Raw genomic sequence first — 13,611 nt, 5'->3', positions numbered from 1 at the left:
TTTTTACATTCAAAACATCTTCATGAATTCTGCTGTCTATGATGAATTATTATTTTTTTAAGCGATCAATGGCTTAATGTGCATTCTAAATCTGACACAACATGAACAATGAATAACTATTAGAATTTTAAGAGACTATTCTTGGAATTTATTTACAGCTTGGGTCAGTGTAGCCTGTTACTGTGTTCTTTACATCCTGAGTAATTGTTGTCTTCTGGTTGTGAGCTAATATACATTTTAAAATGAGATATCTTTAACTTTCATGATTGCATAAAACACTTTTAGGTCGATCTCATCCTGGTTATTAATTTTTACTCACATTTTTCCCTTATTCATTGCCACTAAATCCTTACTTTCATTTTTTAACTATGTGCCTAGCCGAGTGGATAGTGACGTTTTTGGTAGACTATTCCTAGTCTTATAGTGGACTAGGAATAGATTATGAAAATGACTTGAACAGTTTAGATGTCAAAGCAGGCCCAAAATGTGTCCAAGACAAGTGTTTTTTTGTTTGTATTTTTAACAAGGTGTGCAGAGACAGAAAGCTCATTTCTGCACCGGAAAGCACATATGAGGAAACCAACAGCACAAAAATACAAACATTGGCAAGGCAAAATAAGCTACGTGTAAACTACAACAGAGCCTAGATATATATTACTTATCTCCAACTTTGAAAACACTTATGTGAGATTCACTGATGCTTTCCCTTATGTTTGATTTTTTGTCATAGATGGCTATATGTGTAAAAAAAAAAAAAATGCTCTGAAGCTCTTAATAAAATAAATATATTTGTGAAAACACACTATAATGTTTTTTTTTTTTTTTTTTTTTACAATTGAAGAAAAAAAAAAAAAATTGTAAAAAAGGGGGACACAGATTAAAGTTAATTTCCGTAGGCGTGTCTTCAAGCTGCAAATGTGTGTGGATGTGCGAGTGGAACTGGGTCCCAGACTTATAGTAACACAGACTTGACACAGTGTGGTTTCCTCTGCTCTAATAGCAGGGCTTTGGTGAAGCAGTGAATAAACGGTTTTCAGTTAGCCCCAAATGGGAAGTTCCTCTACAGATAAGAAGAGCCAGAGAGCTGACAAGGAGGGCAGGTGAATGAAAGAGAATTGAGTCGGAGGGGCCACTGTGGGTTTCCACTGAGGTGGCAGTTGAGTAATAACAGTGTTGCTATCTCAAGAATTACCCTCACCATCATCGAAAATCAGGTCAGAAATGTATTTTAAGTTCAAGGCAACAATAATCAACAATGCAAATCGTTGTTGTACTGGATAGACTTGGTTGATGTACCTTCAAGATGATATTAACAAATCCAAAATAAGTGAATAAACATATGAGTCTCTAAGCAATTCTTTCAAAATGAATTTGATTTAAAAAATTATATATATATATATATATATATATATATATATATATATGTGTGTGTGTGTGTGTGTGTGTATGTATGTATTAAATAAGGGAGGAAAGAAATCAATTAAAAATGAAATAGAAAATCTGCCACTGCATGACACGAGGAGAATAATCCATTATGCTAAAAGGAGGGAAAAACTGCTCAAATTACCAAAGAACCCCCCCATAAACCAGCGTAACTTTCTAATCTGTTTATAATTAGCATTTCAATGATCCTACACATTAAAGTCCGACCTTCAAGAACTCTGACCCGCTTCTAATTGGTGCTAATACCCACTCAGTGCGGTATATGAAACTAGCCATGACCAAACAAATGGACCTCAGGTACAGCTAATTTCTGGAGCAATTAGCTTTTCATGTTGAGGGATTTAGCTGATTATCTGCACAATTTCACACGTTTTTTTTTTTTTTTTTCTTCAGTGCAATTCTAAATGATATTACATTGCAAGAATATATATTTTTAATCACTTTTTAAAGACTACACAGCAGTTATTCTGATGGAGTTGCTCTTTAATTCATGGCCGTGGTACTTAATGCCCATGGGCTTCGAGTAAGGCTCAGAGTAATGTGGTCCAACAATTTGATGATGTAAAACAAGAGAAAATTCTAAACATGTTATAATTACATCTTCAAGCTAAGAGGATTTTACTCTTTAATACACAAATAAGGGATGTGTATTTTAATGAATTTGAATATAAACGAAAAAAGAAACATAACAAAATAATAATAATAATAATAATAATAATAATAATAATTGGTGCATTTTGCAATCACCTTATGCCTTTTAACACTGTAGCCTGCATTGTAGGTGACTATCCACTGGCCAGAAATAACCACTGCTTGTCAATTGTCTCCTTGACAATTGTCAAATTAGCAGTGTGCACCAAGATGCCTTATGCACATAACAATCCTTTGTATTTTCAACATTATCATACATTTGAGATGAACTTGTAACCTCTGCTACTAAAAAAAAAAAAAAAAAGAACAAAAACAAGCAAACAAAAAATAGATTTACATGACCCAGTTTAATCACAAATAGCAAAAGTATAGATGTTGAAAACTTTACGGCTGAGCACGAAAGCAGGGCAAATGGTATAATTAAACTCAATGTACATACATTCATAAACATCCTTTGGGCAGTGCACTGAAAACAATGATTGGGAGATGTATGTGTGTGCGTGTGTGTTTGTGTGTGAGAGTAAATTACCGTAGCGTATAGGAAACAGCCTGTGTGGTCCAAACTCTGTAGTGCCACTACTAAAGTCTGGTTACTAAGAGTACAATAATGGTCTGCCAAGAAGGTGTAAACAGTGATTAAGCGTAACTGATTTTGACGTCTAAATCTAAACTGAAAAGGAACAAACAAAAAAAAAGGTATAGTTAAGCACACGAATGGTAATAAAAAAATAAAAAAAACCTGTTAATGTTGCAAAGTGTTTTGATTTTCACATTTACCATACAGATGTATTCCCCCTCAGCATCACCCTCTGCTGTGAGCTCCTTTATGGTGCCAGATATGCATGACAGCAAGAGTGTGATTATCCCCTCTAGAAAAAGTGCTTTTAACTCAGTGATTTTTAATAATGAGAGCATTAATTGCAGCACTTTGAAACACCACTGCTTTTGATAGCTAATCTTATCAGTACTGCACAATGCAGGGTTGATCAAATGAACATATTTCCTGTGGTGGGTCTGGTGGGGAAAAGAAAAAAAAAATAACTTGATTAATAGTATTGAAGAGTATCAGGGAAATGTGCATGTTAACTGGGAAATTACAGAGAATCAAAAAAAAAAAAAAAAAAACTGTGAAGGGATTGAAAATTGCAAATGAACTTCGGATCTCAGAAAATAAATCCTAAAGGCAGTAATGGGATCATTGCTTCTTAAAAAAAAACATCTCTTTGAAACTTTTCAATGAATGAAATACGAGAATCACAATATGACATACAAGAAAAATAATTACGGTTTGCAGAAAACTATGTTAGTTTAACTAAAAAGCATGCATATTAGCTTTGTCAATATGGTCTTGTTTGGGGGTCATACCAATGTTCAAGAGTCAAACCTTTTTAGTGCACAAGTCATGAACACAAAGAAAATGCAGAGTGTTTATTCAAATGTGTATATCAGAAAGGAAAATGATAAAATTATGAAAATATGACCTTGTCCCGAGATAATCCATTGCAGTGTTGAAGGATACCTCAACAGTGATGCAATTTTACTTTTCTTATCTCTAAGAAGTTCTCAACCACTGATTTATTTATTTAATTTGTAATTGTCTTTTATTGTGTGTCACCCATTGGCAGGCTCTTTTTATTTCATGATCTTATATTTAAGTGAGTAAGCGGAGTATGGAGCCGGTCTGGTCAGATTGCTGTGCTTGATCGAATCTCTTTTGCACAAACTGGTCCTCGAACCTTAATGACCAATCATATCTTCGTGTCCCCCTTTGTGAGCCCTCTTGGATCCAACTAAGACTATATTGTGAATCAACATTTTTATTTCTTAATAGTAGCACACAGAATAAAAGTGGATCTTGTCCCCTAAACAATCAGTCATCCTGACCTTGTCAACCCAGTTAAGTCTCCAAAAATATAGTTCTATATCTCTGATTGTAACATCGCCACACCTGAAACTTGAAGTAAGATTAAATGCTTGAGAGAAAACAGGATGAAAAAAAAAAATGTCAATGGAATCCTGGGAGGATAAATTGTGTTGGCTTCTTTTTCTCTTCACATTTTTGCAAGCCTTTGAGCCTCTTTCAGCCCTTGTACACAAAACTACCTTCCATCTCACACCTCCAAACCTGCCGTCGCTGTCCACCTAAACTGACAGGCCGGCGCGAGGATAGCGTCAGTCAGAGAGACAGGAAGAAGGTCTGCGGTAGCTCTGGTGGACCAGCAAGAGATGTATCTGTTCATGCTGTTAATGTGAAACATTAAGGTACTTTGGGAAGAAAATAATTATACAAATAGGAGAAAAAAAAAATCTCGAGACAATGACTCACAATTGTCAATATGGCGTCTCCTGAACCGATGGACATACAACAACACACATGGGTGTGTGTGTGTGTGTGTGTGTGTGTGTGTGTGTGTGTGTGTGTGTGTGTGTGTGTCTGTGTGTGTTTTTGATGTGACTCTGTTTATATTTGGGGGTTCACCTCTTGAGGAGATCGTTTCAGAAATGCATCCTCATAAATTGTCATTCCATCCTCCGCTCATCCAATGTGTATTTTTGTAATGCATGAGAGGCCATATTCAAATGAAGGAGGGGAAGACCTTTCACACACACGCCAAGCTATAATGGGGAAAGCTTAGCATAACTTCCGTCTGATTTCCAATGCAAATATTAGCAGTCAAGTTCAGTGTGCGGCTGCAGATTATAGTTTATCCTTCTCACACACCACAGAGTTCTTTTACGCTCTGGAAACATTTTGCTTATCAGTGCAATGCAACGATCAACTCTCTTCACATCCTCTTAGTCCCTTGGAGACTTCAAGAGGGACTAGGGGTAAAGAGAGGAAACGCACAATGATATGGGCTGGGGGGTGTTAATGGGTAAACGAGGGAGGGGAGGGAAAAGAATTATCAACAATCAAATGTAGTATGATCCACCCCAAACTTCAGCCACCACCGATGTATTATTATTATTTTTTTTTTTCTGTTTCCCTTGTCTGAATCCTCAGTGCTTAAATCCTTAAATTAAACATCTTAATTGCTGTAAGCCTCACTATCAAATTGGGAATTACAAAGAACTCAGTGGATTTCTTCCAACTCACCCTCTCCACTCCTAATAACATATCACATACTATTGTTTATGTAATTACACAGCGTGAGATGCAGTGGCAGGCGCCCTCCCATTACCCCCCCGCGCTCTTCTTGTGTTTTTAATAGCATAAAGGCAGCATGACTGATGAGTTCTCACATCAAACAATAAATTCCAAATAGCTGAAGAAATTCTATTAGCAGCTGAAATCTTCACATTGGCCTGCGTATTATAAGTAAAACAGATCAGCTTAAGTATGTATTTCAGCAAACTAATTGGTGAAAGAAACTACTGTATGATGTAGAACGATTGTAATTAAGCTGAGGTGACAGGCTGCATAAAATAGGTTTACATTGTGCGCTACACTGGTCTGCAGCTTACTTTGTGAGGTTGTATTTAATTTACTGTTCTTGAAATATTTGCCAAAATGGTTGATCTCAAAACATTCTTTTTGACTTACAATACAACATTATGTCTTGCATGTGATTTTTTCTTTTTTTTTTCTTTTTGTCAGACAAAACTATTGAATGTTCATGAATGACATTGCCAATTTTAGAGATTTTATTGATGGTAACTAAATATTGGACTGTAAAACTAAGATCATTAGAACAATTTAGACTTTGGTTTAATGAGAAATTAATGAACAACCTTACAAACTAAAAACATACAAATCACAAACTCAACCAGAATACCGCCGTCACACTGATGCACACTTTTGTTTAGTTTTATGGTCAAGATATGGAAAGTAATTTAGTACTTCACCTAACGCTACATTTACCTATGTGTCACACACATTTAGATTTTATGTGACACATAATTGAACAGGTCAAAAAAAATGAGCAAAGTAGAGTTCAGATGTTTACTGCAATGGTGCACACTGTGGCAGAAGTGGTGCAACTGTTACTTAAATAGAGAAGCGAATACAAGCATTACTTTTGTGGTAAGCTAGTCCGATGTTTCAGTCACTTTGGATGCGTCACCATCAAATGGTGTGGCTCGCAACAAAACTCAGACCAGGTAATGTCAAAAATGAAGACCATTTATTATCCGCTGAAATATGTATATCCTGGAAAGTCCATGTTTGATTTGATTGCTGTTTAAAGTTAATGTCTTGTGGCAACAAAGCAGACCCCAGATGTCACCTGTTTACTTGACATTTCCCTTGAGGTATGTTTGCCAAAATGCTGGTTTGGCATTGTGTATAGTTTTAGAAAAAAAAAGAAAAGAAAAAAAAAATATATATATATATATATATATATATATATATATATATATATATATATACTGCTCAAAAAAATAAAGGGAACATTTCACTTTAATTTTGTGTGTGGCTCCAAATCCAGGCCTCCATTGGTTAATAAATTTGATTTCCATTGATGATTTTTGTGTGATTTTGTTGTCAGCACATTCAACTTTATACAGAACAAAGTATTCAATGAGAATATTTCATTCATTCAGATCTAGGATGTGTTATTTGAGTGTTCCCTTTTTTTTTTTGGAGCAGTGTATATAGAGTCTCTTTTCTTATTCTTTGGAAATGGTATAACCCGTGCCCGATTATTGACATTTGCCTATAGTGAGTTTAGCAAGCGCATTTGATAGGCAGCATCTGTTTTTCTACTTATCCAGATAATTTCCATATGGGAAGAAGAAAAAAAAAAGTATTTTTCTTTTTACACACAAACATTGCTTTTGGGTTGGATTTTATTGCCCAACACAGTCATGTTTTATTGTTCCGCTAATTCAGAAACAAGAACAAAACAACAACTTTGCGGTACATTTTGTGGATTTCTGTGTTAAACAACATTTACTGTCAGGGGTGCAATACTTTTTTTTTTTTGTTTTTTGGTAGGCTTGGCTGTGTCACACTAAACACCAGAGGGGAGGGAGAAGTACACAGCAGTGTGTGGCAGCACAGGCAATTAGAAGTTGCTTAAGGTCAGACTGCGTCCCTTGAGAGTTGAGGAAACAATAAATAATTTGGAGGGTAAAAAGCAAAGTCTTGCCCAGTACAAAATGCATTGTGTTCTTTTAAGTCATGACAATTTATTTTCCCAATGAATTATATATGTGGGAGTTTGTTGCCAACAAGCTTTGTCCACTGAGGGGGAGATAATCTTCAATCTTTGCAAATACTTCAATAATTGCATGCAAGACAAACACAGAAGGTCATTTGTTTGTAAAGAGAGTCGTGAAGTATTCCCTGAACTGTAGCAACTCCCAGAAGTTTTGGACAATGGCAGTCCGGCTGCACTTATGCTAAAGTCATTCCTCACATATTGTTTCCGCTAATAGCAAGTGCAACAGCTTGTGGAAAATGCAGTGCCAGTAGTTTATAACAGATGGCATAAAGGAATAAAATCCACACCCAAAAAAGAATCTCCTGCATTACTTAGAAAAATCACTGCACACTCTCCACGGAGAAGCAAAAACCTCTGGTGTAAGTTGTGTGGGAAGAGTAATCAGTTATTAGACTCTAAACTGTGGCAACTATGATTACAGGCGGTGTGAGCAAACCTGAAAAGCTGCCTTTAAACTTTACATCTGTGAGATTAGAAATTTCCAGTTGGATATACTGCCGGGAAGCAAGCGCGTTCTTTTTTTTTTTTCAAACCAAATCCATTCACACGCAGCAGTTTGCTGCATTGTATTTTTTTTTCCCTGTTCTTGTTTTCCAAAACATTAGTCTTGCTAACTCTACTGCGTGCAAATGCAATGACTCAGGCAAGCCTCTTGTCTCCTTCTTGCTACTTTTCTTGTTTCTGCGTCATCCCTCACGCTTCCTCCTCTTCCTGTGTTTAGGAGGCGGTGAGTAAATCATATGGTCGGCTTGTGCAAAGCCAGAAAATAATGGGATCATATTCCATTCTCTTTCGCCTATTAGAGTTTCATACAATAGCAAAAAAAAAAAAAAAAAACTCCACTTTCAACACCCAGGAAATTCTAAAGACTTCGACAAATCAACATCTCCTGACAACTACATAATGTATGGTTTTTGGTGTGCAGCATGTGAAGCCCCATCACATCCTGTGGTAGCTGCACTGATTTACCCAACTCATACTGCCAGCAACGTTGGACTGGAGGCAAAGGATTGGAGTTTAGTTTACGAGGTACGAAGAACAAAACACAACTTGAGCAGAGAACATCTGCTTTTCAGGCTTTGATGGACTTGCAGACTTGGTGGATTTTACAATCAAGGATTTATTTATTCAGATTTGTGCAGGCAGCCTTGTGTGCGCACAAAGTAATGAGTGTGGCAAAGAGCCTCATGAAAATTCAAAATAGTGTCATCAGTGATTCAGACACATCACAAGCATTGTTTGTCTTACTTGTCAAAAAGTCTTGGGAATTTTCCAAATGTTTACAGTCCTGTCTTGATATCTCTATCCGAAATATAACCATTTGGCTTTAACAAAGGCATTCGCATTCAGATTTCTGACTGTTCACTGCTGACTGATGAATAGCCAAGTGAAAGTCTGGTTGAAATGACAGCTCTTTTCCAAAGCCAATTTATCTTCTCTTCCTCTTTGTTTGGAATATCGTTGTAGGATATGTGAGAATAAAACCGTAGGGAGTGGCTTAGCAGCCGTAGATTTACTTAGTTTTATAGGTCCCGTCAACAGCATTCCTCCACATGGCACCACTAGGAGATTATTGGAAACTCACAAAAATTATTTATTTGTATATATATAAGGAGAGAGGCTACCATATTACCATGTTGTTATGCATTATAAACACAGTATTTCAGAGTCGTTCTTCACCCGTACTCATGCTCTTCATTCCACTATGTCCTGGGGTCAAAGTGGAGCTCTGAGTGGAAGCCATTTCCAGCAGGAACCTTTCTGCTGCACAGTCCAATAGGGCTGATTAACGAGTAGAAAGTATGGTTTGTCTTCTACAGCCGAGTGAACAACTTCATTTCAGCTGATGAGTTCAAGCTCAGGTCATGGTGGTCTTCATCTGTGACATTACAACAGCCACACAATGAGAATTAATTTCCCACACTGAAAACAACTGTGTTGGCATTGGCACTTGGCTTTTGAAACATATTGCAATTAGGTTCAAACAACTCGGAGAGTCGTCTTGTGTTCAAGTGATATAGGCTTTTTTTATGTTTTTGTCATTGTAAGAGTGTGTGCGCGCGTGCGCGAGCGTGTGTGTGCTTTCTTTGTTTTACTTTGTTCACTTTTCATGTGGCTTTGGTTTTGCTGGTCAAATGTAAACAGTGATGCCTTTTTTTCCAAGCCTTTTCTACGTTTGACAGATTATTGTTTGGAGTCTGCCGCTCTGTACTTTCCAGCTCTTGCAAATGAATGTACTGAACACAAACAGGTGAAGCAATCTGCAATATCATTTTCACACAAAAAAAAAAAAGAAAAAAAAAAGCCTGCACCAGGAGAAGAAAACCTGAAGCTGAGCTGTGCCTAGCTTTGTTTTGTAAGCCAACCAACCAGTTTGCATCTAATATTACCACTGCAAAGAAAAAGAAAAAGAAATTAAAACTACTTTTGTGATGTCTGCTTGGATTCGCCGCCTGTCAACTTGCTTCTGAATTCTCCAGAGCAACTCTCTGAGGCATGCATTCATGCACTCTCTGTTTCATTCTTAGCAATTTACCCCCACCCACCCAGCCATTTCATTTATTTATTATTTATTTTTCTTTGCAGTCAATCATAAAACAAAATATATCCAGTTCTTAGCTTGCCATTCAAGCATCACCAATGTGCAGAAGGTCTCATAAAACCCAAGAAATAGAAACCTTATGATGGCCTAAGACTTGTGGGAACTTTTAGATTGTTTTGTTGTGTATTAGGCTACTGGGGAAATGAGGAATATCACAGCAGAATTATTCTGTATTTAAAGACATATATGCTAATGAAATGAAGTTATTCTTTAATGGGTAATCATTAATAAATTCACAGGTTCAACAGTACTTTTTTTTTTAATTAGAAGGTTATTCAGATGACTGGTGGCGGTCTTCACTGTGGTTGTGAAAGTGAAATTGATTTGTTTGTGTTGTGATATGGGCATTATGGTGGATCTTGCACAAATACAAATTCCTCTCCACTTTTTTCAAATAATTGTAATATAAAGGTTCAGCTCCCTAAAGTCTGAAATCCCAAAATAAAATCCAGTTGAACAAATGCCTATGACCTATGATCTTCTAAATCCACTAAGTGAATGCATATGCACGCCCTGCTTTACAGATGATAATTTATAATAAAAAAAAAAAAAAATTGAAAATCATGTCCCAATTTTTACATTGTAACCAATTGCTAGTTACAGATGGTTGACCAAAACCAGAAAATCCCAAAATATGCTAAAGGGTTTGAGTGTGACAATGTGGACAAAATGTTTCAAACTTAAAGTTGGATGATGAAGCATATGTGTTTTCAACAAATCAACTAAAATAGATGTATTGTGACAGTTGCAAATTAATGCATTGCTTCAAGAAACAGCCAAACTTTTTTTTTTTTTTTTTTTTTTGGAAAGCATTACACCGGGAAACACATGTTCCTGTAAACCACTGAAGAAAACAGCCAAGTGATGTCAGTCGATGCATGTTGCAGTCAGTTCTATCGTAGCCATGATGAAAGTTCTGTCTTTTGGATTTGGAAAAAAAAAAGTTGCACCTTATCTTTGCTGTGGAATATTCATCACTGCAATTACTCAAGCCTGCAGTGGTCTTCTAAGTCGGCGTGTGTGCGTGTGTTTTAGCATTTCTCAACATTTAAGGTCCATTATTCCAACAAATACTATGTTGTGAGGACTTACTCCTCATTATGGGACCTAAAGATTGGTCCTCACAGGAAGAAGTGCTTATTTTGGGTTATGTTTCTTGGCTAGGTTTAGGATAAGGGTAAAGGTTAGGCTATAGAGATTAAAGAAAAATAAATGGAAGTCAATGGAAAGTCCCTGTGAACATAAAACGATATGCGTGCATGTGTGTGTGATCAAAAAGTTATACACAGGTGACTGTTCATAAATCAGCATCCCATTATGAAAATGAACATACGGTTAGAGACAACGGCACTGTTGGGTAAAAAAAAAAACAAAAAAAAAAAAAACAAAACAAAAAAAACACACATACTACCTCCAAAGTGATAGAAAGCTTGAGTTGTACCTTAAATAAATCCTGCAGCCACAAAAGTTAAATCTGCTTTGATGAAGTTTCCCTCTCTGCTCTCAAGTCTGCAGCTTGTGTAGGTTTGAAGAAAAGAAATGTATAAACGAAAAAAAAAAAGAAAAAAAAAAGGTAAACAGCCCAGACGTCGTGAAGACTGAATGGCGGCGCATTTGTCGCCGGTGCTCCATCCTCCCTCCGCTTATATAAAACACAAGTTGGCCTCGGCAAAGGCAAAGAGCTTCTCTCCTTCAAGCATGACGGAAGACGGAGAAAGAATATGTAACCATCCTTAAGTAATTTTGTTTACCGGCCCTGGCTCTTGTGCACTCAGGGTAAAATCTCCAGGCACCCTCCCATCTATTGAACAAAACTCAGCAAATTGGTACCTCAGGTTTATTTCTCTTTGAGCTCCCTCACCTGGGATTCGGGGGAAGAATTGCCTTGTAGGCCTGAACTGCAAACAGCTTTCTCTCTGATCTGTTCCCTTCGCCCTCACACTATTTGAACTGTGTTTTCCCCTGGCATTCTGGGAACCGTTTGCTCTTTTGTGTGTGTGTGTGTGTGTGTGTGTGTGTGTGTGTGTGTGTGTGTATGTGTGTGTGTTGGAGAAAGAAAGAGGCTGTGTTCTTCATACATTTTTTAAAGTCTGGAGTATGTTCCCTCATGCAGACCCAAACACACATAGTCGTGCCCACTTTCTCTTCATGCACACGTCGGCGCTTTCAGGGCAGCTCTGTCAGTACCTGGACATCAGCTTTCCTCAAAGCAAAAAGGTCCACCACCTCGCCTCAATTTGTAAACAAGTTTGGACGACATGAGCGCATTAGTGTCGGCTCTCTGTAAATTCAGTGTTGAGAAATGCCAAGTGCGTGTACAACACGGCGCTTTGATGAACCTGTCATCAATCAATAATTCATCACAACTTTGCTTGGCCATACAGGCATCTCAATATGTTCTAAGCGAAAAGAAAACGGAATCAAATGAAAGCAGAAAGCTTTGCAAAAAAAAAAAAAAAAAAAAAAAACCTGAAAAACACATCATGTTTATATTTAATAGCTTTTTTGCTTTTGGAAATGTCACAATGCTCTCGGTCAGCATGTTTCGACAGGACCAGAGGAAGGAAGGATGGAGGAGAGGAGCACAAGGCGGGAGAGGAAAAAAAAACAAAAAAACAACAACAACTTCGTACAAGCACCTCTGGTTTGTTCTCATATTGTTATTAAGCTCCACAGAGAAAGAGGAAGGGGGGGGGGGGTTGTGGAAAAAAAAAATGCTTCGGCCACCATCTTGTGGTATTTCCTGCTAATCCCCACAACCTCCTGCTCAGCGCTGGTTCTGGTGGTCTTTCTGGCGTGCGAGTGTGCATGTGTGTTTGCATTTATTGTGTCCAGCCTGCACATGTGTCGGGACTGAGGTTTTTGATGTGTGTGGCCAAAGTTTAAATCCATATACCAGGACAGCAATCCGGCTTGAAAACACAGCACCGTAATCCTTTAACCTTCAGAACAAGAGAAGCGAGGAAAACAGCTGAAGGCCCCCACGTGGTGGAGCAGCAGAGGGAGAGACGCATACGGCCAAGCAAGACCAGACCGGGGGGCCACTCATATTCCCTAACCCCTCCCCTTTGCTCTCGGGGCAGGGAAATGGATTTCTATTTCTGGTGGCTTGATATCGCAGATCATGGCCCTTTCAGGGCCTGGAGTTAACATCGTGGGCCGGTGTCAGGATGCGAGCGCTGATCAGAGCCAGAGAGATGGGTCCTGATGGCCTTGCAATCTGCCAAAGCTGTGATGGCTGCTTTGCTGATACCATCACAGTAAATTCTATCACTGTCACTCTCTGTTTCTATCCAGAAGCACTCAGACTGTGTGTTGGCACATCTTTGTGTGTCCATTTTGTTTGTGTACTCGGGTGTGGGTGCGTGTGTGCATGTGTGTGTGTGTGAGACGTTTCCAGCTGTTGATGATGGACAAGTTATCTGATGCCACTGTGCTCTATGTTATGTTATGTAGCATAACCTCAATAATGATGGTTCTTGAAAATGTAAAGACATGGAATCCCAGGTGCAGTGATGAATATTAATATAGCTGGTATAATTTTGCTTTTGGAAGGGAGCAGCAGGTGTAAATGAAGCAAAAAGACTTTTTCAGCATACCAAAGTAGTCATGGTAGGTGTTTTATTGAGATTCGAGGCGAAGTGGAAGGAAAACAATGCAGATTTTATTTATTTATCTTTTTGTAGAAAAAAAAAAAAAAAAAAAAAAAAAAGAAAAAGGAGTTTTTTCGTCATATTTTTTAATTTTTTT

The 13,611-nt window shown here is 37.7% G+C and overlaps 1 long non-coding RNA gene across 1 annotated transcript in view; it reads right to left on the bottom strand.

Moving 5' to 3' along the window:
- Positions 1-8,989: 8,989 nt before the first annotated feature.
- Positions 8,990-13,611, bottom strand: part of LOC106945239 (uncharacterized) — a 175,271-nt gene continuing 170,649 nt past the window's right edge. Inside the window, exon 4 of the long non-coding RNA XR_001424519.1 lies at positions 8,990-9,138. This is a non-coding gene — a long non-coding RNA (uncharacterized LOC106945239). The remainder of the gene's footprint in view (positions 9,139-13,611) is intronic.

Source organism: Poecilia latipinna, unplaced genomic scaffold, assembly GCF_001443285.1.
Source record: "Poecilia latipinna isolate Pla-1442-1.1 unplaced genomic scaffold, P_latipinna-1.0 Scaffold135, whole genome shotgun sequence".
In the NCBI taxonomy this organism is placed as follows: domain Eukaryota; kingdom Metazoa; phylum Chordata; class Actinopteri; order Cyprinodontiformes; family Poeciliidae; genus Poecilia; species Poecilia latipinna.
Note: the sequence above shows the minus strand (reverse complement) of the source record. Positions and strands in the feature narration are given on the sequence as shown.